Source organism: Pinus tabuliformis, chromosome 8 (assembly GCF_031772625.1).
Source record: "Pinus tabuliformis cultivar Carrire ecotype Pingquan chromosome 8, CPIR1, whole genome shotgun sequence".
NCBI classification, from domain to species: domain Eukaryota; kingdom Viridiplantae; phylum Streptophyta; class Pinopsida; order Pinales; family Pinaceae; genus Pinus; species Pinus tabuliformis.
The window spans coordinates 1,857,721,631-1,857,746,401 of NC_142294.1; the positions used below are offsets into that span (position 1 = coordinate 1,857,721,631).

Sequence of the window (24,771 nt, forward strand, 5' to 3'; positions counted from 1 at the left end):
TGGAAATATATCTGTGTGTATAATAGCATGAAAAAGTGTGGAACTTTAGCGGAAAAGTTTGACACCCCAAAAAATGTCGCTTGATTCCCCAAAACACTCCCAAAGTGTTTTAGACCCCATTTCACCAAACTGGGTCCTGTTAGTAAAAACAATCATGTGAGTTGATTCCTCCACTTTTTCCACTCCAAATGCATCGATATGGATGAAAAACAATCTAATGATCCAATTCAGATCACACACACCCAACATTATCCCACTTCTTGTTTTATTTTCCACACAGGGGGTCACAAGAGATCTTTATTCATTGGTCCAACCTTGTAATGCCCATTGTTTCTCTACACCAACATCTCATTGCTCACAAACTTTATCATTGCATCTGGAATGTTTTTCAAAGTATCCACCTTTACCAAAAACAACATTTTTTCCTCAACCATATCCCTCAGAAAGTGATACTGAACATCAATTTATTTTGTCTTTGAATGATAAGAGGGGTTATTTTCCAAGAAAATTCCACTTTGGCTGTCACAGTCTATCCTTATAGCTTGTTGTACCAAACCCATACTTGACCAAAATATCTGCAACCAAACTACTTCCTTTCTTGCATGAGTGGCTATCATGTATTCAACCTCTATAGTTGAAAGAGCCACTACAGACTGTCTTTTTCTCATGCAACTGACTGCTCCTCCAAATAGGTTAAACATATACTGACTTGTAGATCTTCTCTGATATAGATCTCTAGCTCAATCTACATAAACAAAGCCATAGATGTCCAAAACTCTACCCAATCCCAGTCTTCCTATGTAGCATAGACCATAATCACTAGTGCCATGCAAATACCTAAAAACCCACTTCACTATTGTCCAATGCTCATGGGTTTCATATAAACCTACTCAATACTCCCACTGCCTACATAATGTCTTATCTAGTACATACCATTGAATACATCAGGATACTAAATGCACTTGCGTATGGAACACAGCACATGTCCTCCTCCTCTTCTTATGTCTCGGGATACTTTTCAATATATAACTTTAAACCTACAGGAATAGAAACGTTCACCGGTTTTCTATCTCACATATTAAACCTCTATAGTATTCTCTTAACGTACTATTGATTGTGTTGGACCCACCAACATGTCAGGGGATCTCCCCTATAAGAAGTCCCAACTAGAACTCAAAAAGTTTGGAGTAGGAGTCCTAGTAGTGGGTAGTACGATACCGCCTTGAGTGCAGTTGCACATAGAGGTAAGTAAGATGTCCTTGTTGGTAGCAAGGGTGTGACTTTATAGGAAGTCAATGAAGGTGTATGTAAAGCTCTAACACATGAAAGGGGGGAAGAGTGCACCCCTTAGAAACCTGTGATAACACGCAGCTTGAAAGGGAACACACAAGAAAAAAGAAATCATGAAATGGAAAGAAGGATAGCCGACAATCCAAAGTGATGGATTATATCAACAACACGCTCCGATAAGATTCATACAAATACATACGGAATAGTCCATACATACATGTGTAAGTAACAACTACATACATCATTAAAGTAACCAAGATAGCCAAACTACAATAACAACATATGGATGAAACGTGTTGGCTCTATTATATTAAAAGAGTGAAAGATCCAATCATACATACAACCATGACTTCCACTAGCCCCGATAGCATAACATTACATTCACTACCACCTTCTCCTCCAAAGAGATGTAATAACTCTGCACTGTGGAGAAGCCAAGGCTCGTTACAATACACTCCAAGATTTCTCTAAGTTATCCTATAGGAATATTGGCTCCCAAAGGCCTATACAATGAGTTATGAGGTTCTATAAATAGAAAAGGGTGGTGTGACCCTTGACATTCCCCTTTGTGACTCTTCACCTACCCTCATGACTCTTCAACTTACACATGATTGTTACCCTCTACTATTGACACTAGGTGTTTCACTTTTACAACATGTTTACATTACAATCTACTCATGTACCCATGTGAGGCAAAATAGGCCTGATTAAGCCATGCAAGACATCACTAAGACTCAGACAGTTGTGGGAAGACTAACTCTTCGACATCCTCATGATGATGAATGGTGGCAAATTGATGCCTAGCTTGGTAGTCTATTATGGTGTCTACATGCTCTATGGTGACATCCTTCTGAAAGAAAGCTCTTGCCTATGTTGCATATCGGTACACTGATTTGGCACCTTTGTCCAAATTGTCCAGTAACATGTGCATCATACTCTTGAGTGGAGCTGGACCAGCAACATATTGATGCATAGTGGCTACACTCATTTGCAAGTCTGCACTGGTGGCTACACATATCAATAGATCAAAGTACATGTCCGGCTCCAATCGAACTTGGTTATTTGACTTCGCCTTGGTGAGTGTTCCAATGGATGGGATCACATGCATGCACACAATGACTTCCATGGTCCTAAAAACTCTTTCATGTGAAGCCTGAAAACTAGTGATAAGATGCAAGAGTTCCTCATAGCTCTGGATTTGACTCTAGATGCGTTCCTTCAACGCTATCACCTTTGGCTTCATCATCTTTGGCAAGTTCAATGGGGCTCCCTTATACCTCATTGTCCATATCTTCATGTGATTGACAATAGTTTGCAAATCTGACAAAATGTGTGCTCTCCTAGCACAATGTTGTTGCGAACCGTTGAGATGGACAAATGACTTATTCATGACGATGAATCTGACGTAAAACTTCCACATGACTGTCTCGAGAGACGATACTTCATCTAGTTTTTCTCTCCTCAACTATTCTCTAGCGGATGCTATAACTTGATCTCCTCCCTGCTTGGCCGCTTGTAACTCCTAATCCATGTGCTCGTTCTCATCTATCAAGAATTTAACGCTCGAGCTAGTGGCTCTAGCATATGCTCTTGTAGCATCAGCCAATACAATTGGATGTACGCGCACATCGAACATGCTCACTCATTCTTTAAACTGCATAGGAGATACATGGACATCTAGAGTGGGAACTCTACATGACTGTACAACTCTGTGTTGTGACTCGTCAAAAGATATGTTGTGCATCTCCACTTTCAAATTGTCTTCAAGGATTTTAGTGTCTCCTTGATCACTTTCGACTTTCTCTTCTTCTGGACATAGTGACGCTGGTGGAGGGACCTCTTGGTTCTGAGGGATGAGGTCAATGTCTTGATCTAACTCAGGCTAAAACATATCCATGTCCATCTACTCTAGCATCTGTTCAATCTCCTGAGAAAATTCTAGATCCTACGACTGCTCACCATGTCTGCTATGTGCCAGCTGCTCAGATGAATTGATAACCTGTATAGGCACAATTTTGTTAATGTGTGCATGTTGTAACTCCTGCTGTTCCTATTCCTACTGTGCTTCCTTCTCTCTTCGGCATAGCCCTTGCTCTTCCCTGAGTTGTTGTTTGAACTCCTACAACTCCTTTTCTGCTTCCTCCAACTTTTGTTTCTCACTTTTCCTTTGCGTGATCCTCCTGTCACGCTATCACATTTTTTCCTCAATCTCCAAAGCTTCTCTTAACACAAGTGGGTTGCTTTGAACTTGAATCTTTGCTCTACATCTGTGCTATCTACAACATTCCTCTTACCTTTGTCAAGTGCAAGTATGTTTCCCTCTGCTCTTGCAAATGATGTTGTTGCCTTCTGCACTACTAACCATTCTACAGCTATCCTGACTGATTCATTGAGCCTTGAGAATTGATAACAGTATCTCCATGGGTCTTCCTTAAGCTAATGACACTCCCCATGGATCCAAGGATGACGCACTTTCACACAGTGATCCTTCACTAAGTAATGCGGGTCATACATATTGAAACTTTTGGTGCCAAAGGTGAATCTCTTGAATTCCTCTGTCTCTGCCTCAACATAATTGAGATTCCGGATCTCATACAACCTAATCCGCAAAGGAAGAGAGGGCCAAGATGCCTTCTTCTTACTATGCAGTCTTGTTGACAAACTTATCCATGATGACTAGCTTATCCATGGAAAACTTCGGTAAAACATGCAGAGTCTTTGTTGCGCTATACATCTAGATGAAAGTGCCAAGGGGTGAGTCATACCAATATGCTATGTCAATCAATGCCTCCATTTCTTCCTGCGATATCCAAGGTAGATCCTTCTCAAAGATCATCTTATACATCGGGGTGACAAAGTGGTATGATAAATCCACATGATATGCATTCATAGAACAACCCGCAATAAGTGTGCACATAGGTTTATGAAGGTGTCCATACCCAACCTAAGCCTGGGAAATACTGACGGGCACAAATCGCATAAAGTATGTAAGTGGACATAAATAGCTTCACTTGCTGATCCTTGGGCAGATGTCGAGCTTCTGGTACTTGTTCCTTCAACATGAGAGTCAACATGTCGGACCAGTTGAAAGGTCTTTCTTCACTTGCGAGTTGATCCAACACAATCACCCAACTCTGCGGGAAGGTCTTTGTAATCTCTTGGCCATATATGCAACATGTGAAGATGACCAAGAGATGATATGCCTTCCACAGTGTATCCTTGTCTTGTAAACTTGGTTAGGTGTTGTTGTAAACTTGGATGGCTCTTTCACCTAGCTCTTCAAGATGTCTCTTGAGTTTGCACTGTTGTTGGGTGTAGTGAAGGGTGTATCTATTATGATCACTAGCTATGGCAAGTGATACATCTCCTGAAATTCCTTTGCCCTAAAGGTAGCAAGTTCTGTTCCACTGACACTGCTCAACACGATCTTCTCTAGATTCATATGCGAGAAAATATAGTGGATCATGTCCATGCATGGAAACGCGACATAACTACATGTAATTCGGTATAAGCTAGACCTGTGTATGTTGACATAGACATTGCGGTCTTCCAAATTCTCCTCAAATGTGCCTAAAAAGCTGTCATTGATGTCCTGCATTTCATATTGATCTCCTTATCTATGAAAAACTTGGTGTCTTCATAGATGGGAAAGCTCATAGACACTTGCTCGACTGCATCTCTAGTTGCACTCTCAACGGTGTCCTTTGACCCTGCTCTTTTAGAAGGAATTGTACTTATACTGCTGAGAGACAGATGAAAACCTATGATACCTAGAGACAAAGAAACACTCATCGAAACCACAATCTCAGTTAAGAACCAAAAGGAACTAGAGGACTGACATGCAACACACCTAGGTGACTGACTGGAAGATTTGTGCAATTTTCACCGCGAGACTGGGAGATTGATTGCCAAAACTATGCAGAACACAACCTGGACAGTCAGTGGGCTAATTGATTGCTGAAATTGAACAAAGCACAGTCAAACTTTTCCTGTTGAGGACTTAAACTATCCAATTCTTAGTTTTAGTTAGCAATGACTACAACCCAATCAAATGCATCTGCGTAATTCTAGGGGCCAACAGGGCACTGCCTCCCATAATTTCATAGAGAAATCCTGAAGGCTAGTTTTGGGAAATCACTGCATAATAAATGTACAGTTCAAGATGGGTAAGTGAAAGTATGGGCCAAGGGAGGCTAGACCCACCAACGGGCAACTAAAAACCTTTAAAGGTTGAATGCATGTGCGAAGCTAACTGTAGGAAAGAGTGAATGATCATGCATGCAAATAGTGAGTGCAGGATTCGATAAACGAGAAACAAGTAAGTGTGTGAAGCGAGTCGCCGCAATGATGACCATCATTGCAGAAATATTGCCATGCATATGACATCAGTGAGATGCAGTGGAAAACTGAACAATGCTTCTACAAGCTAAAATGCATTAAAATGACAACAAGCTTTCAAAAAAACCAAGAAAACAACACTCACACAAACCAAAATACAAAAAGTGATAGAAAATCAACAAAAGACATGACAAGAGGACTTACCCAAAAAAAGTTGAGCTAAATGTGCCGAATGCTCCTTGATGTGATGTGGGATGAGAGCTCCAAGATCGAAGTGAAGAATGAGATCTGAAGCATCGAATAAATAGTTTTGATAAGATCGAGGCTTATGACGCGCATGCCACAAATCTAGGAAAAAGCGACACTTAGCGAGACGTTTCTAAAATGACTTTTGCATGTAACCCCGAGCTGCTAAAAATGGAATTCCTAAAATCTAGGGATACATTTAACTTTTTTTATTTTTTCTTTTTCGGGAAAAGCAGCCCATGCATGAAAAGTAAGATTGGTCAGTCCTCGAGGGATCCAGTCAACTTGGGAGCACATGCAACGAACTACAAGAATTGGAGTGACTTTTTCATAGTTTCCAGGGTGAGTTGGTCTGGCTGTCCCTTAGGCTCTACACAATTGCTGGATTGAAGCCCTGGTTGTTAGCTAGGACTGCGCAAAATTTTAGATCAAGCCTGTTAGACTCAGTCTTGTCAGTCCTCTGTCAGAGTCAAATTCACCAAGGTTCATTCCTCGTCATTTGCAGTGATCAAATGCCATTTTGGTCAAAAAGAGTCATTTTAATTCTTGAGTCTAGGGTTTTGTCTCTAGAAGTGTGAAATAACGCTTGCAAGCCAGAGGGAGGTTTAGTAAGTTTTTATTTCAGGAATGTCATCATCAATAATGCGAGATTGATTCTTCTTCAAAACCCTGTTTTGAAGAAGAAATCATCAAATGAGTTTTTGTAATAAATATGTACTTTGTCAAAGTGTTTCAAAGTTGTACAGCTCTTCAATGGTAGCAGCTTTAGCTGCCCCTATCCCTGCAAAAGCACAAACAGAAAGAACATCATCAGCACAAAGAGACAAAGCAAAATCAAACAAAACAGAGTTTGCATTCAAATTCCAGAATGCCAAAATTATACAACCCGGTTTGCCGAATCAGAAGAAATAAAGGTCATGTCTTTGTGAAAATGTTTCTATGTGTATCAATGTTAGTTTGGCATTCAAAGGGTCGATTGAAGTTGAGGTTTAGTGAAGAGAAGGCAAAGCTTGCAAATTTTCAAGCTGTGACTGTGTGAAATCCTGGCGCGGCACATACAGGTGTCAACCATGATGAAAATTTGGTGGATCAAACAACATGTAGTTTTGACTTCATTCTATCCAAAGGCTCAACCTGCGAAATTGAAGAGTGGTAGAAGGAATCATCATCTGCAGATTGCTCAGGTGCTTTCCTTCAGCAAGGGTTAAAAGACATAATGAATCACTCTGACAAGGCTTGTAGAGAAAGAGATCTTGATAGTACTCCACAACTGATGAATGACTCTTTCCTGGACACAAATTCAATTGGTGATCCAAATGTGAAGTCGGACAGTGAACAAAAATGCGTAGTGGAACAACAGACCTCTTTTGGATGCAAGCTTGGCAATCAATCACAACGTGGCATACGCAGGCGCCGCCTAGAGTTTGAGGCCTCAGAAGCTCAAAGGAAAACCATGAGTAACAGTTCCTGGAAGTCTACAAGTCTAATGACTGAAACCGCTCCATTGTTAAATTCAACTCATGATTCAGAGACAAATACTTCATCATCAGTCACTTGTGAAAAAGGTGTGACTTCTGACTGCAAAGCAAATTGTTCCGTTAAAGAGAGAAACAGGTGTAGGCATTGGAAGAATTTCTCAGTCCACATCTAATGTACGATTCTCCTCTTTCTCGTCCAAAATTACTGAACTTACGTCGGATAAATCTAATAGTAATGTTCAAAATAATGGAAATACTCCTATATCAGTTAATATTCCCTCTGGCATTGGTTTACATTTAAATAGCCTTGCCACTACCATGTCACATAATTCTAGAGTTAATACGTTAACGACAGCAAAGGTATCTGTTAGCACACAAGGGATGTCGCCTTCAGCTGGTGGAAAGGAGGTCTCATCTGATGTTGTAGGAAGCTCCCTATCTTTTGCAAGCTTAGGAAGAAATATCTCAGTAGGATCAAACTCAAACATTGCTCTTGGGATGGTTATGTCAATGGTGGAAAAAGACTAGAATAGACCAGCAAGAAATTGCAGTCATCTGGAATGATGCAGATTGGAGTGACAAGATCGACTACCTGTTTTCGATCTGTAACTGTTGGAATAAAGCCATTGCAGAGTAGGTTACCTTTCAAATCTGAAGAGAGAAACTTAAGTCCTCTTGGCAAGAAGAGGTTGCCGCTACTCGACATTTCTCAACAATCTTCATTTGGTATGGGGGAGGAGTTTAGTCAAAGTAGTCCCAGGAAGAAGAGAAAGTATACCACAACTGGGGAATAAAGAAGGCTGCAAGCGTTGCAATTGTAAAAAAAAAGAAATCAAAATGTTTGAAATTACACTGTGAGTGTTTTGCAGCTGGAGTATACTGCGTTGAGCCTTGCACGTGCCAAGAATGCTTTAACAAACCTGAATATGAGGACATGGTTCTTGGTACCCGCCAGCAGATAGAATCTCGCAACCCCCTTGCTTTTGCTCCTAAGATTGTTCGTGGTGCTGATTCTCCACCAGCAAATGGGGATGACTGTAGTAAGACTCCATCATCTGCAAGGCATAAAAGATATGCCTGCTATGTTGGGCAAAGCTAAGGCGCAACAACGTTTCATTGAGAATCTGGAGGAAGAGTTTGCGAAGGTGCAAAGGGAGTACCACTTGCCAGTTGGTGATTTTGCGGATATTCAACACTACAAGGAAGTTTTAAGTGGATATCAGATTGATAAATTTGAGAAGCTCAAACCAAAGATGATTCGAGCAGTGGACGACATGCTGGGCATTAAAAGGCAAAAATGTGCTTGAGTTTGCCTGCGCGGCACACAGGCAGAGGGGCGCGACGCATTGAACAGGCGTTGCGCACTGGGCACTTTTACACAGTGAAAATATACACTGGCGTGGCACACTCACCAGGCGTGGCGCACTGGGCAGAGTGCGCGACGCATAGAACTAGAACAATAAATTTCGCCTCTGCTCTCTAAAAACACAAATTTCTTGCTCCAAATGGATTTGTAAGGCTGAGAATCGCCTTTTGAAACAATGTTTAGTGTGATTGCAGATGATTTATTCAAATTTTTGTTTGATTTGGTTGATATGCATTTATGGTTGTCGTAATCAATGTTTCCCGGGGGGGCATTGATACATTGGAATCACCTACAGGAATTCAATTTAATGCTTCTATGAGCAAGATGACCATCAGAAATTTCCTTTCAAAGGAAACAGCTGAAGGCCATCCTCAATTCATTGCTGCCTGCATGTACTGAACCAGATATTGACACAGGTGCTCCATTCAGAGCTCAAACAATAATTTTGAATCCTCCTGCATAGGGACATGTACATATGGTAGAGTCTCTCCGCTTGCATTTGCATATCTTCTTTACAATGCCTTCGACGCTCACGAACGAATTTCCTCATCCTTTAGCACGAGTATCATGGAGTGCTGGTTATTGGCTATCAAATCTGGTTGCAGACATATTAATATGGTGGGGGATGAGAAGTATTATAAATGATTTCAGAAGAAAGAAACTGAAGCTTCCTCCTATTCGATATTTAAGTGCATACCATGGATCTATTTCAGACTTGCCAACAGGATGCATATGGAGTCCACATCTTGTACCGAAAGCCAAATGACTGGGGACATTTAGTGGATGCAGTTGGTTTCTGTTTCTTGAACTTGGGGATTAATTATATCCCCTGTCAGGAATTTCTGCCAGTGGTTTCAGGCTGGTCCAGCACCCGTGTATGTGGATTTTGGGAGCAGGCCTCTTGAAAATCCGGTAAAGACTACTACCATAATCCTTGAAGCATTAGAATCAATAGGCAGAGAGGAATTATTGACAAAAGATGGGGAAAACATGGGAATCATCATCAAGTTCCTGATTATGTCTTCCTTCTTGAGGATTTTCCACATGATTGGTTGTTTCCTCAGTGTCGTGTTGTGGTTCATCATGGTGGAGCGGACACAACAGCTGCAGGTTTAAGAGCAGGTTGCAAAAATATGGTTCCTACCTCTATAGATCGTAGAAAGAGAGTGTTATCTTCGTATAAAACAACCCATATAACACTGTCAAAGTTGGAACACCTCGGTGCAACAATATTTTCATGGTGTTGATGCAACAAAAATGGAGAAGCACCATATCATAGGAAAGAGGAGCTTCGATAGAATTGTCTACAACTTTCCTCATGCAGGTTTCTATGGAAGGGAAACAGATAAAGCAGTTAGCAAAAGTACTGCCACCTGATGAAGGATTTTTTCAAGAATGCATGCACTGTGTTAAGCACAATGGGAGAAATTCATGTTACCCACAAATCACATCATCCATACGACAAGTGGAAGCTAGTAAAACAAGCAGAAAAAACATAGGTTGCTTTTAAAGGAATCAGTCCACTTTTCTATAGCAGATTATCCTGGCTACGTTAATAGAAGAGGAGCAGGGAAACACGCTGGTAAACATTTCTTGTTGGGAGAGTGTCGGACTTATAAAGCCCAGCCATTCTCCACTAGAGGGAGGCTGCCGAAAAGGCAAAGGCAGATTTGGAGTCTTCATTGAAACGACTTGAAGAAGATTGCTGATGATAATACCAAGAAGAGCGCTGAAACTTACAAGGCGAAGGAATGATGCCATCCATCAAAAGGAACAAGCTTGTAGTGAAAAGAAAATATTGCCAAGAAATTGGTTGAAGCTTTGAAATCAAGTAGAGAGGAAATTACGAGAAAAGAGTCGAGGTTTGAGGAGGCTATTTCGGAGCTCAAATCTGAAAGGCAAGCAAGGCCACTGGAGCGGCTAAAGGAAAGTGAAATGGTCAAAGACCAAACGCCCAAATGTAAAACGTATGACAATCAACCGTAGCAGAGAAATAAGCCACGGGGCCTACTCTTGTCTTCAGTTACAATTTCAAGGGATTCACACCTACAGATGTCACTTTTCAGATCCGAGTAAAAATGTAATGCTGCTCCTTTTAGCGATGGATGGCTTTTCATCTTCAGTTAGTAATGATTAAATCATCCCATATTCTGAGTCGATTCATTTTTTTATATAGTGAGTCTATTTATTGTATTGAAGGTCATGGGGTAAAGAGTTCTGAGTTCTGGGAGAGGTGTGAAGGAAAACATCACTGTACAGTTTTTGACAGGGATTTAAGGAAAAGATACAGCTTTGACTCCTGAGATTCTTGTGGTGTGAATTTAGAATTTGTCTTTTCTTTTGTTTCATATGTAGCTTGTTATGTTTCACATTTCATTTCATAATCATTTCTAAATGAATGTCTTTAAGTGAGAAGGGCAGAATCCAGTTTACTGCTCTGCCTTGGGAAGGTATTCATGTTCTGTGTTTTCTTCTGTTTGATAAGGATTCATCTATTGCCCTTGTCAACCTCTCAGCAGTCTTTTCATTCCATATAATTTCAAAATTGAATGCTAAATTTATTGCCTGCCTTGCCTCCTGAGATAATCTGTGTCTCGGATTTAATCTCTTTGTTCATGCTGCTCTTGATCTCACATTGCCTAGAAAACCCAATCATTTATCAAAATACCCTCTCTTATCTATTTACTAGCCTAAAATTAGTTCCCATTTTAAGTCATCTCGTACCCTATTACTCTTTTTTATCGAGATTGATTCGGAGAGAGCCCTCTCCTATACTCGTAGGGCTAGCTACGAGGCTAAGCTTGGTTTTATGTTGCCTTGAACCTCACCTTCATTCAGCCTGAGGCAGATTCAAGCACTAACAAAGCCCATTGATGGGATACTCTGTGCAACTTCCAAAGGGAAGGTTGCATGCTTGCTTTGTGCATTTCTAGAGAGCAGTAGGCTGCTTTGATGGTCTACGTAATTCTGGAGAGGAAGGTTGGTTCCCCTCTAGTTCTACACAATTTTCAAGTGAACAACAGCCAGAAGATGACTATGCTCTAGGGTGTCAGCTTGCAGGTGGGAGGTAAACAAGCTAGCAAACAAAAGTCGATAAGCCACTGAAACTCAACTAAAGAGTATGTACTTGGAGAGTGAAAGACATGCTGCTAAGAATGGTTGGTAGGGAGGCTCCAAAATGAAGCTAAGGAAAACATTTGGAGGGTGGTTGTAGCCACTACAACACTTGCGACACACTAGTATAACTCCATCCCTCTTAATGGACTTCGTTCCATGAAAAAAAAGTCTAACTCCTCCATAAGTATTGTTCTTTTCTTAGATCATGGTGGTTTCCACACTAGCTTGATTAAAAGATGTAGCACCTCCCATCCTCTTGATCGGTCACCACACATTCCAATCCAAGTCAACATAGTTGTTGCGATTGGGGATGAGGGGTATATTGGTGCACAAGTAATATGATAGTCAAATTTTAAGTTTCATCTCTGGTGATGCTCTGCTGCCAGCAAGCCTGGACAGTACCTCGACGGAGTCACGTAGGAACACAAGCATTGATCTACTGCCAGCGAGCCTAGTTAGTACCCTGGTGGAGTTAATTGCATCACCTCTCTGCACAAGAATCCTTTCTCTTCTTTTGCCTTATTCACTTTTTAAAAAAAAATTCACATTTTCATTTTTTATTTTTCAAGAATTGTGCATAAGAACTTATTTATTTCAAAGGCAGAAGAGGGATCATGAATTATTGAGAGAAGAAGCGGTTGTTCCTTTAGAGAATTATTTTATATATACCTTTGGCATACTTGTTAATGTTTTCCCCTTCACCTTATTCTACTTGACTGAGCTGAGAAGGGTTAACCCTAAACAACTGGCTACAGTAAGTGGTACTAGTTAGCGTGCAAGCGTTGTGTTTTCACCAAGATTCGCGCTGTGTACGTTGAACAGAACGTATTTTCCATTGGTGTATCATTGAATGAAGAAAAAAAGTTCTACATAAAGAGAGAGTAAAATAGAACCAAATGTTGGTAGTTGTACAAGTCCTCTTGTACTTTACCCTACTTTATTCCAGAATCATACACAGTTTCATGTGAAACTAACCTATGAATGTAAACAAGAAACAAAAGAAAAAAAAGAAAAGAGCAGAAGAAAATGTGAAGGAAACGTAAGTAAGAAAAGAAATCAGGAAAGCAATCAAACAAACAAATCAAGAAAGCAAACATGCATTCAAGCAGACAAGACAAAAGAAAACACTACTCGTAATCCTAAATTAAGGGTGCATGGGCCTACTCATGTGAAGTGATATTTCCAATGCAGCCACCGGTGCATTGCCTAACCCATGTTGGTGAAGGCATGGTTTACGAAAATCACATTGAAGCGAACCAACAAACATGAAAGATATAACAATGAAGACAAACACACTCTGATTTTAAATGCATCCACAGAAAAGAAAAAAGTGAGAGCACACGAAAAGCACTCTATGGACTTACCATGGTGCTGTGGTACATTACATGCAGATGTTAACCATATGCACTCTCTTTACTGTGACATACAAGAAAATGTGAGAAAAAGAGATAACTTATGTCTCACAAGTGTGCTTGTTGTATAAGATTCCTCCAATGCATGAGCAATGGGATCATGTGATTCGAGTGGAGGAAGAGAATTATGTGTGTTGGATTGATATTCAATGCATACAGATAAGTGATGAGGAGCCTTGGGTATTTCAACATTTCCTATTTGGAAGTGAAACTAACCTCATGAAAGCGAGGGATTGACATAAACATTAGCTGGGCTGAAGTGCCTCAACAACCTGGGGGTTTCGACTTCATTAACAGATAGATCATCATAAACAGGTGCCTTTGAAAGATCAACAGTGATAAGATAAACACCATGATCAAATATGGGAGTAAATATATCATGATAGGTATGATTAGAAAAATCAATGAGTTCATTGGTATCCTCATGATCTGATAAATCAAACAAAGGGATAAATGAGAGGCATAAATTCTCACCCTCTGCATTTCCAGAAAAGGTATATGAGAAATGAAGTGGATTTTCAATGAACAATTTGTCTTCTCCGATGTCAAATGATATATTGACATTGGATGTATTCTACCGATGATTGGAAGTGTATGCGTCCATGGATGAATTTACACAAGGAAAATCAGAGATAACATAATCACTAAATATGTCAAGAAAAAGTGGATTTGGCGCAGACAGAAGGAGCTCATCCCTCATCACGGGTTGATGTTCATATCCCCAGTCATGCTCATCATAAATGACAACGCAAGTTGGTTGTGCAACATTAACTTTGTCGATGGCTTGACCCTCATTCATAAGAGATGTAGAGTCGAGAACAGAAGAACACAAGACAGTGCAATCCAGAAGATCAGTAGAATTCGAAGATAGAGGTTGAGGTAACAAGTGCATATGACAACCCCTGGGCTTCCCAACCAAATCTGTGCAGAAATTGAGAGTAGTGAGGTTGGAGGATGTGACAGTTGAACAAACATGGTTGCATTTTCTCCCATATCACTTTGCAAGGGTGGAGCTATTTGATTAGGGAAAGAAAGATAGTCACTTGTGACAGCAACTACATCCGGATGTGATTGCGCAATTCCATCGTTGAAGTATGCTCAATGGTGTTTGAACATTAATTTCACATTAGGATAGATTGATTTGGCAAGGAAATATTCAAATCTATCCATAAGATATTGGAATTTCATTTATTTTTTCGGAGCTTCAAACTAGATTAAACGAAAGCGCTACCAAAAATCCACAGGCTATTCATGTGAGGCCTTCCATTGTTTGAACATTTTATTGTCAAGAGCTTCAGGACAAAACCAATGGAAAACAAATCCGATTAGATCACTGAACTACTTAAATGAGTGCATGCAGTTGTGAGGTAGGCTACGACACCATCGTTGTGGGGATTCATGAAGTGTGGTTGCAAGAAGCATGCTGACCTCTACTTCATCAAGCTATTCCTCACTCACCAAGAATGTAAGGAAGCCATCTAAGTGCTTAGGCGAGGCCGCTTCGCCTTCACCATATACGTGATTTTAGACAAGTGATCAAAAACATCCTTCGTGATTTCAAGGGAATGTGCATTGGACATACATCAAGGAGGGTTAACTACAACGATATCCATGATATATGTGTGAAGATTCAAAACATGATGTGAGGACTCAAGTTGTCATCTGGTGCTCCTTCTAGCACCAGAAATGTTGACAGTGTTGGACTCGCAAACATGTCAGGGGATCTCCCCGGTAAGAAGTCCCAAATAGACCGTAAACCTTCTAGATTAGGAGTCCTTGGAGTGGGTAGTATGGTATTGCCTTGACTCTAGTTGCGCATATTTGGGAACAGGTCCCCTGGGGTTAATTTTGGGGTTAAAAGCCCAAGTTTTGGGGAAAAAGGCCCAAGTTTTGCATAAAGAATGTAAAGTCTCCACATTTTGTGGCTGCAGAGTGTGAAGATGTAAACAATCAAAAAGGTTTTCCTGCCTTAGTTTAGATAGTTGGTGTCAGCTTGATGAGATTTGCCCTTGGTCCGTAGGCCATGGGAATGTATAAAAAGGGAGTCTTAGAAGAGTATCAAAAAGGGAAGTAGGTAGAGTTCTAAGTTTTTGGGTCTATGAGAGCTAAGAGTGAAGAGTCTTAGCGTAGGAAAAGACTTTGTAGTTGAGTGTGCAAAGGCCTAGGGTAGAATTCCACAGTTGAGTGCGTGGACCCCTGCAGCTGTGTGTGCAGGGAAGTTAGAGTCTATATTGGAGATCTGAACCATCAATAAAGAGAATTATTTTGGAGATATATGTGTATGAGTTATTTTACTTATGTTATGAATGTTATGATTATGTTATTTTGAATACTGGGTTTATGATTTAATTCTATATTGATGCGTGAATCTATGTATTTTATGTTTTCATATGAACACAAGTAAGAATATATGTTTACGCGAAGATAATCATAATACATGTTGAAGTTAACCAATACTTAAGCTAATTGGGTTCGACACAATAGTAAGAATAATTACAAAGGTGCATAAGCATCTGAATTGGATATTTAGGGTCTGCAAAGGACGATCAGAGACTTTCACGGAGGCTTCAAGGACAAATAAGAGAAGTACATTAATAAGCCCTAGAGGGCTTATAGGTCTGCGCGAAGGAAGGGTTATGGTATAAAAAAGACATCACAACCATCTTAGTGTGTGGAAACTTGGTTCCTGCATCCCCCCATACTTCTTTGGGTGAGACTTTAGTCTGCGCTCCACAAATTGATGCTGAAAGGGCCAGTAGTGTAGGGATTTTCTTGGCTACTTAACACTGAACCTAGGTCAGGGCCCATCAAGCCAACAAATGGTTGCATTACGGGGACCTAGATCTGCATGAGAGATTTGTGAGGTCGAATCATTGGAATCCAACTATGAAAGAGGTTGAAGACTGGTTGGATATAAAGATCCATGAATTCATGGCGCAGAAAAATAGGAATCTGCGATTGACGAAAGAAATGTGGTTGGAAAGATACTTATACAGAGAAATACACGAAATATTTTTATGTTCCTTCCCGATGAAGTTCTACGAGTGGATTGTGAAATTGGAGACAACCAAGGAAGGTGGAGGCTTGATGGTCCAATATTCTGGACCTTAGAGTTATTTTCGAGATTAGAAACCTCTGAAGATAAGATCACGCGCTGTCGATCATCGGATCAATCGTATCATACGAGCGTTTGTGATAGAGTTCACAATCAATACCTTGGTCAGTTACAATGAAGCAGAGTGCCGATTCCTCAAGGGGCCGTGAGGTAAGTATTTAAAATCATTGAATACTTGCATTAAGATGGTCTTGTGTGAAAAGCGGGTTATGCAACTACCTTGATATTTGAGGCTACGTGAAGTGGAAGTAAATTCAGGAACAAGGGAAGAACATGCCCTAAATATAGCCCTCTAATTGAACCCCCTCTGAGTGACGACGAGGAAGCAGCACATGCATCTCCACAAAGAGTTGTTCAGTTGACAAAGCAAGGGTTCCTGCAAATTCCTCATCCACCCACACCGCCTCCATCTTCACCTCCACTGCATATGCCTTCACCTACACTGTTGCCACCTCTACCACCATTCAATATGGTGAACTACGTAAAGCTACCTATGTTCAAGGGCATGGGAAATGAAGATCCAGACCAATTTTGGTTCATCGCGAAGGCTGTATGGGAAGCTTAGGGTATCACGGATGATCAAATGAAGAAATCAACATTGGTTAGTGCGTTTCAGGATTGCGCATTAACGTGGTACATTAAATACTACACTGATAATCTGATGTCCACAATGGCAGATATCCAAACTGCGCTAAATAAGGAATTCAGTAGACCTAATTCTAAGGTGCAATCAATTGTGGGATTCAAAGAGATCATGATGAAGCTTGGTGAGACACCCTGGGATTTGGATTAGAGATTGAAGTGTATGATCCATGAGGCTAACATGAATCTCACTGATGGGCAGCACTGGAAATGGTTTGTGGCTTCACTCCTGCCTCATCTAAGGGTTGCGTATCACAACAGAAGATTGGGGCTGAGGCGAAAGCTCTGGAAATCACGATGAGATTGCATAAGACGCCAATGCAAGATGCTAATTTGGGGGTTTAGTAGATTCATGAGAAGTTTTAGAACCTTTGCCTAGAAATGTAGAGTCTGAAGAAAGATAAAACAAATTGGCTAGAGGTGCACGAAGAAGTTTGGTGCCTAAAGTGCAAAATCCAGGGGCATGACAAAGATCACTATCTGGTTTTTGCAAACTATGTTATAGTAGGGGGAACAAATCCTCTCAGGCTAGACTCCAGCAGGGCCAAGTGCAAGGCCTGTGTTATGGTGTGTTATCTGTCAGGTAGCTGGGAAACATGCATCAGAAAATTGCCATTTTTTGTAGAAATTCATATAGACACCGCAACAACTCTTGTGCAACTTCATTCAATCAGTGGGTCATGATGATTGCAATTTCTGTAGTTATGAATTAATGATGGATAGAACACCTGCATACAGGGTGCAGGTAGAAACACGGCCTCCTGACCAAGGCACTGGAGGAGCTCGAGGTGAGTATCTGGGGTGTGGATGAGGCTGAGGTGGAGGAGGACTTGGTAGAGGTTGAGAGAAGGTTATTTGTTACAATTGTGGAGGAATAGGACACTACACACAATACTGCCTGCATCTGATGTGGCTGTCATGCTGCTATTGTACTCAGTTTGACCACGTGATAGAGGATTTCCCTATATTATTAGCTAAGATATGCAAGAAGGAGGCACAACCTCAACAACCGACTCAAAACCTATAGATGATGAGGGCTGAGCCTCCCAAGGAATATCCTAATGTAAATATTGTTATGCGGAGTGGAGCGATGACTAGTGACAATAAGGAAAAGTAGCTTGAAGAAGGTGAGTGGGTCCGCAAAGCACCAGAAAAGGAGACTGGGTTTGATCTAGAGCACCCGAAAGAAACATTTATGGAAGCGAAGAAAAGCTTCACTGAGGCCTCTACCTCAGGGAGTCAGGAGAAGCTAGCTGAAGAAATGGACCCATCCATGATTACCACGTTCTTAGAGACCTACATGAAACTGCTATGTGAAAGAAAGGTTGTGAAGGGACTGTAGGAGATGATCAATAGGTTCAATGGGAAAGAAAATGCTACTGACATACTGCGCGTAGTCAGAAAGATTGGAAGGCATAAGAGGAGAATAGGGCATGAGGTGGGGCTTATTGCGTAGATAGGTGAATATGAGATGGATCCGGTTATTTTAGATTTGGGGTCAGACATGAACGTGTTGCCGAAACAGACATGGGAGAGAATGGGGAGACCTATGCTACAATGGTATTTGATTCAGTTAAGGATAGAGAATCAACAGAAAATCATCCCAATGGGGAGGTTGCAAGCGGTAACAGTTGATATTGAAGGCACGAGCGCACTAGCTAATTTTGAGGTGATAGAAATTGTGGATGACAACAATCCCTACCCCACGCTCCTTGGGATCGAATGGGCCACTAACATGAATGGGTTAATCAATCTCAAGAAGTGGAAGATGATATTTTAGAATAAATCGCTCCATGTAGTGGTGCCACTGGACCTTACAGAAGGACCGTGCTATACTGAACCAGTCTGAGATTATGAAAGTGATGACGATTTGGACCAGATTTATAAGATAACAGTGCGAGATCAGGACTGGGTGAATCCGACAATAGATGGACGTATTGCATGGGAATATGAAAGTTCTTTCACGTCAAATTCAAATGAAGAACTCAAGCATTGGCATAATTAACTGCATGAAGTATCTACATTGTGCTGTAATATGATGACCAATTCGTTGCACTGTGCATCATCAAAGGTAAGAAATATGCCTTACTATGACGGTTTAAATGATGTTGATCACTTTGTGGATGCATTTCAGAGAGAAGTTCCAGAGAAACATCGCTTCCAGGCCCTAAACTAGACACTGCCTGCTATGCCTACGAGATGGTGTGTCACACACAAGGACAATTTTGATGATTGGTGCGTATAGAGAAAAATGAAAAGAGTGTGGTTTGGTCGCCCAAAAGTATGAATAACAAAAAAGCATGATGGAAGGAATGATCCACGCTACCATTTGGCCAAAAGGACTAAAGTGTATGGAGTGAAGCCTCAACTGGAGTGGGTACATTTGTTTTGTCATACTTTGGATGTTATACCAATGAATTGTTACTTGGATACGAAACTCTGCCATGGCACTGAAGAATGGGATGTTTTGTGCCAAGTATTTCTGTTGATGTTCAACTTTGAGGATGGGCTTGAATATATCAATGAAGCATTGCAGGAGTTTAAGGCAACAATATTTAGGATACCGCAAAATCCTCTAGATTTTATTCAACCTGATTGGACTGTTGTGTGTGGAGCATGATTGTTCAGAGGTCTTTGTTTCAGTCGGATGTATACCCCAGGAAGTTTTGTACACCCCTCCACGCGGGGGGGTGTGGGGGGGCCCATCCCCCCCGGCTGGGGGGTCCGGGGGCCAGCGGTCCCCCAGTGGGGGCTTGGGGGTAGAGCCCCTGAAGCCAAAAATAAATGTAAAATTACCTTGTAAAAGTATAGTAATTTGTAGTCAATCTGGGCCGTTCATTAGGCGGATGATCTGACGGTAGAACTTATGTTTGTTTAGGGTTTTTTTCCCTAGAAGGCAACCCCCTCTCTTTGTATGAGGGCATTGTATTTGAGGCTGCGTGATAGATGTGTAATCTGTGAGCGAGAAACAAAGAGCTGAGACTGTGAGAGAAAACAAAGGATATTACAGTGAATTTGTTGTAGGTTGTATCTCTTCATTTTGCTGGATAATAGAAAGGAAGGACTGGTTGTTCAGGGTGGACGTAGCCCAAACTGGGTGAAACACATATATCTGTGTCTCTCTTGTTTTGTGCATTTTTTCTGTGTTTATATTTCTGCAATATTTTATGTGTTCCATTGCTCCGTAATATATAATTTTCTAACATGGACTGCCCAGTTGTGCCATGGGCTGGAGTGCTACAATGTAACAACGAAAGAAGAAGACAGAGACCCGAGGAAGATTAATATTCCAGAGATTGAAGGTCACCGCGAAGTTGAAGGACTGCAATTAGAGAACCTAGACATAACTGAGCCACTCAAAACTAGACATGTGAATGTTGGCATGGAGGCATAGCCAAAGTTTGCAAAGATTGGGGACTACTGGGATGATGCGATAGTAGATAAGGTCTTCAAACTTCTCCGTGAATAGCAGGATCTGTTCCCCATGAAGTTTTCAGATCTGAAAGGGATAATAGGGGAATTGGGTGTCATGAAGATCACCCTAAAACCGAATGTGAAGCTTGTGAAGCAAAGACCTTACCACCTCAATCTGAAGTATAAAGAAAAGGTCTGCTTAGAGTTGGATAAGATGCTTGTAGAAAGTATTATTTAACCGGTGGAAGAATCTGATTGGGTGAGCCCAATAGTAGTTTAATAAAAGAAGCAGAAGGATGAAATAAGGATATGTGTAGATCTTAGGAAGTTGAATGACGCCTGTGTGCATGATCCCTTCCCAACTCCGTTAACTGATGAGGTGCTGGATAATGTTGGTGGCCATGAAGCATATTCATTTATTGTTGGGTTCTCAGGGTACCATCATATCAAGATCACGCCAGAAGATAGAAGTAAGAGGACCTTCGCAACCAAGTGGGGATGATTTCAATACACTGTAATTCCTTTTTGACTGAAGAATGCGTTGACGACCTTTTCCCCCGTAGTCATTGCAGCGTTCAAGGACTTCATTCATAAATTTCTGGAGGTATACTTTGATGATTGGATAGTGTTTGGACTGGTAAAGTGCCATGTAGCAAGTTTGCACTTGATGCTAGATACATGCCATACGTACCAGATCACTCTCAATCTGAAGAAATGTTTTTTTTGTGTCCCTTTTGGGATTTTGCTGGGTCATGTGGTAAGCAAACAAGGCTTGATGATAGACGTTGTGAAGATCATAGTCATAATCAATTTGTAGTCGGCAAGGAGTGTGAAACAGCTACGCGCAACACTAGGGCATACAAAATGCTATATGAAATTCAATAAGATTTAGGCCCAAATCACCACGCCGATGGAAAAATTGTTAAAGAAGGATGTTACATTCTGTTGGAATGAAGAATGTCAAAAGAGCTTGGATGTGTTAAAGGATAAAATGGTCACCGCGTTGATCCTAGTCTTCTTGGATTGGAAGAAGGAATTTCACGTGCATGTGGATGCGTCATGTATTACGTTGGGAGAAGTACTGACATAGGCTGGTGAAGAGGACTTGGATCATCCTATAGCATTCGAAAGTAGGAATTTTTCCAAAGCTAAGAAAAATTATTCCATGAAGAATTGTACATGCTCCAGAAGTTCAGGCATTATTTGTTGGGTAGACATTTTAAGATGTATAAACACCATTCTGCATTGAAATACCTGGTCAACAAGCCTGTGTTGGGGGGGAAGATATACAGGTGGTTGTTGTTATTCCAGGAATATGATTTTAAGGTCATTGTGAAACTAGGATGATTGAATGTAGGACCAGATCATCTGTCATGCATTGAAATTGGAGAAGAGCCTACTAATTTGGAGGAAGGATTGCTTGACACATAGCTCTTTGCAGTTCGTATCGTGGATATTCAGTTTGAATATATTATACACTTCCTGATGACAGGAACAACTCCGGAAGGATATACAAGTCAACAAAAGAAAGAACTAGTGGTGCACATGACAAACTTTTCTCTCATTGTAGGGCACTTGTACAAAATAGGATCAGATGAAATATTGGGATGTTATGTGCCAGAGTTTGAATGAAAAAGCATCCTCACTGAGGCTCATGGTAGAGTTGTAGGAGGTCATTATTTAGGAAAGGCAACGGTGCATAAGATTCTATGTGCTAGGTTGTGGTGGCCGACACTGCATAAGGATTCAAAATCATATTGTAGGGCATGCAATGCATGCCAAAGGATTGGCAGACCCTCGTGGAGGGATGAGCTACCATTGAATCCACAGATATCATTACAACCCTTTGAGAAGTGGGCGATTGACTTTGTGGGACCAATTCAGCCTCCAGGAAAGAATACGGGTGCATGGTACATCATCACCGCGACTGAGTATTTAACCAGATGGGCAGAAGAGCAACCTGTGAAGGAGTGTACAAGCACAACAACAACAAAATTCATCTTTGAGTACGTGTTGACAAGGTTTGGTTGTCCAACAATTTTAATGAGTGATTGCGGTATGCATTTTATTAATGAAACGATCAGCGCGATGATAGAGGAATTTCAGGTTTACCATCAAAAGAGCATGCCATATCACTCATAGGCTAATGGAATAGTAGAAGCATTTAATAAGATACTAGAAAATTCACTAACAAAGGTTTTCAATACACAAAGAAATGATTGGGATGTGTGCGTACCCGTGGTGCTATGGGATTATAGAACAAGTTGTAAGAAGCTTACTGGACAAACGCCTTTCAGGCTGGTTTATGGTGTTGAAGCTATGATTCCAATGGAATACATTGTAACTAGTCTGTGGATAGTGAAATTCACAGGAATGGCAGATTGCAAAGCCCTAGAGGATAGGCTCGTGCAACTAACAAAGCTTGAAGAGGATAGGTTTCTAGTTGGATTCCATCAACAAGTTTAGAAGGAGTGCGAAAAGGCATGGCATGATCAGCAAATCAAACTGCAAACCTTCAAGGTAAATGACTTAGTTTTCTTATATGATAGAAAGTTTGATAAATTTCTAGGAAAATTTAGGATGCATTGGTTGGGGCCATATGTTATCAAGGAGATTAATGATGGTGGAGTATTTTAGTTGGTAAAATTAAATGGAGAACCCTTCCCAAGAAAGGTGAATGGCAGCCGATTGAAGCCATACACTGGTGATCCTACTAGATGACTATGTTATCACTCAGGTTGTTCCCAAAAGTTGTAAGAAAGGGAATACGGCCGAGGTAACCACAGACCAATCTTTTAGATACAAATTCTAGCTAGTCTGCATCCAGAGAGGGCTCTGTCTTTATGATTTAGCTTTGTTTTGAGGTATATTAGGCTAGTTATGAAGTACAAGGGTTTTCATTTGAGTTTGTTTGGAAGGATGGGGACTCAATAGAAAAATGAGTTAAAACTAAAGCATTTCAGTCCATTAGACATGATGGAGTCAAAGAAGGATGGCTTCCTGGGTTAGGTTTCTTATCAGAGGATTTATCACAAAGCAAGGTACTCAAATATGGAGCAATTTATAGGCTGAAATATGACGGAATGGAGTCAGTGGGTGAAGGGCAATTAAGAATCCTTCATCATGTTGACAGAGGGAAAATGGATGATTACTGCTAAGGAGCAATTAAGAATCCCTTAGTTAATATTCAAGATGAAAGAACCAGGGGAAACAGGAGCAATTAAGAATTCACTGTTTATGCTGATTTTGAAGAAAACATTAATAATAATAGAGACTGAACACAGAGTGCAAACAAGCAAATTATGAATTATTCTTTTTCTCTATTATTCAAATCATGAAACATATATGATATAGTAAGCATAGAAACTGTAAGATACAAGTTAGAAGGAACTTATTGATCCATAAACGATTCAAGAATTCTGTAAAATGGTCCTTAGCATCAATTCTTCATCTAGTGAGCTTGACAAAAATGGCTCCAACAACCTTTTTATTTCCAAAATTGTTCAGTATTACAGCCAAAACTTATGAACATCCACCACCAACCAACCCCAAATACTTCGTTTGGGGGGTTATTTATACAAAATGTCAAGATACTATGCAAAATATCTTATAGAAATAATATCTGCTGACAATTAATGCTTCTTTTACATAGATAGAGACAGACAGTCTCGAAAACAGGGAGATAATCAATAGATGCAATAAATTCATGCTATGTTGGTTGTTCTGTCTTTATGAGAAGTACTGGAGGTAGGTTCTATAAGACGATTCCCAGCTGTCTTCTACTGATCCTCTGTGCTTATTTTTCTGCTTTGGCTGGACTTTCCTTAATGTTGATGTGATGCACTTTGACCCACGTGACTGCAATTTATTGTTGTTCTGTGCATTATAGTAGATGGTCCAATTTTGCATTTGACCAAAGATAAATTTACAGGATCTCTAACATGTTTTGCCACCACTCTGGTCCTGGTATTTTATGTCTCTGCAGCTTCCTTAAAGTCTCATCAGTCTCTTTGTACCTGAAGAAATTAGGTGGGATGGTGAACAGATGCTTCACCTCATGCTCTATATAAAATAGATGTTCTAGGCTGTGATAAAGGGACTGGCTAGATGGGAGTGCTTTTTCTCCTGAAGTACTTGAAGATGCATTAGCTTGGTTGACATCATATGTATTTAATTTATGTACATAATCCTTGAGCTTCATCAGATGATCATTATCTCCCAGAGGACTTGGCAAACCTTTTTGATGCAGGAGTGTAAATTTTTCTGTGAAAGAGTCAATCTCCACCTGCATGTCCTGGCATCTTCTATCCAAGTTTGCATTAGAGTTCTTTTAGAACTCTCTTGATGTCTAGA

At 40.6% G+C, this 24,771-nt stretch overlaps 1 pseudogene; it reads left to right on the forward strand.

Moving 5' to 3' along the window:
- Positions 1-9,046: 9,046 nt before the first annotated feature.
- The window catches only part of LOC149243709 (sterol 3-beta-glucosyltransferase UGT80B1 pseudogene), a 42,328-nt pseudogene continuing 26,603 nt past the window's right edge, over positions 9,047-24,771 (forward strand).